The 1174-nt window shown below is 56.4% G+C and overlaps 1 non-coding gene across 1 annotated transcript; it reads right to left on the bottom strand.

Moving 5' to 3' along the window:
- Positions 1-761: 761 nt before the first annotated feature.
- On the bottom strand, positions 762-868 carry LOC144293540 (U6 spliceosomal RNA). The gene has a single exon (XR_013360749.1). It is a non-coding gene; the product is annotated as a U6 spliceosomal RNA (small nuclear RNA).
- Positions 869-1174: the final 306 nt, after the last annotated feature.

Genomic DNA, 1174 nt, shown 5'->3' with positions numbered 1-1174 from the left:
GCACACATGTGTTCCTAGCACAGAAATCACCATAGAGACTGGGAGGCCTTTTTAGTCATGGGATCCTGTAGTATGGCCCATTGCACATCCAGAGGAAATGGTTTCACAGAGACTCAAATTTCTTGCCCTCGGCACAGAGTGAGTCAGTTGCAGGACCTGTCCTGGATGGCAAGAATGGCCATGGCAGCGTCTCTGAGGTCCAGAGATCGGTGCCAATCCTGGGCCGTGCTCATGCTTCGTCTGCCTTCTGCCCAGGAGTGGGCATTGAGCTGTGGGCCGCGGGGGCGGGGAAGAGCCTGGGGAGATGCAGGATGTGGCTGCTAATGAGATTAGCTTCAAACTCATGCCATCCCACCCTGCTCCGTGGGGATGACTGCCAGTCTGCCCGTCTCACTAAATACGGTCTGCCCATCTCCTCCCCGATGCCCCACACCCAGGCCTGGCAGCCTAGCAAGTGGGGAATGGACTGGCATCTGGAAGCCTGCAACGTGGCAGAGTCAGGTTTACAGAGACCCTATAGGAAATGGCTGGGCCCGGGATCAGCCCAGGACCAGCCCGGGTGCTGCTACCACCCCAGGAGCATGGGTAGCTTCTGCAACGGCCAGACACCTGCCCCGGCCAGTGACCTTCCTTCCTGGGTCGCCGTCCTCCCTGCTGCCCATCCCAGTGGCTTTGGCTAAGCTCTGCTCTTACCTACAAGCTAGCCAAGAAGAGGAGCCTCTGCCCTAGCGATAAGCCCACTTGGAGAGGGAAATTTGTCTTTAAATATGGAAAACTTCATGAATTTGCATGTCATCCCTATGCAGGGGCCATGCCAATCTCCTCTGTGTCTTTCCAATTTTAGTGTGTGCGCTGCCCAAGCGAGCGCAAGAGAGGGAACTCTGGAAGCTCAAAACCCTCCAAGGCCTAGAGCAAGGAGGTAGGATGCTGAGGGAGGGACAGGGGAGCTGCTTTGGTCCAAGGTCTCCGTAGTGGGCAGTACTAGGTCTCTGCGAAACTCATCTGTTGAAGTCCTAACCCCCATACATCGGAATGTGACTGTATGTGGAGACCTGTCCTTCAGGGGACAGGCAAGGTAACACGAGGCCCTACTGGGTGGGGCTTACATGAGGCAGGCAGGACGCAGACAAGCACAGAGGGAAGACCATGTGTGAAGACGACCGTCTGCAAACCA

This window comes from Canis aureus, chromosome 21 (genome assembly GCF_053574225.1).
Source record: "Canis aureus isolate CA01 chromosome 21, VMU_Caureus_v.1.0, whole genome shotgun sequence".
NCBI lineage: Eukaryota > Metazoa > Chordata > Mammalia > Carnivora > Canidae > Canis > Canis aureus.
This window is presented reverse-complemented; position numbering and strand designations above follow the sequence as displayed.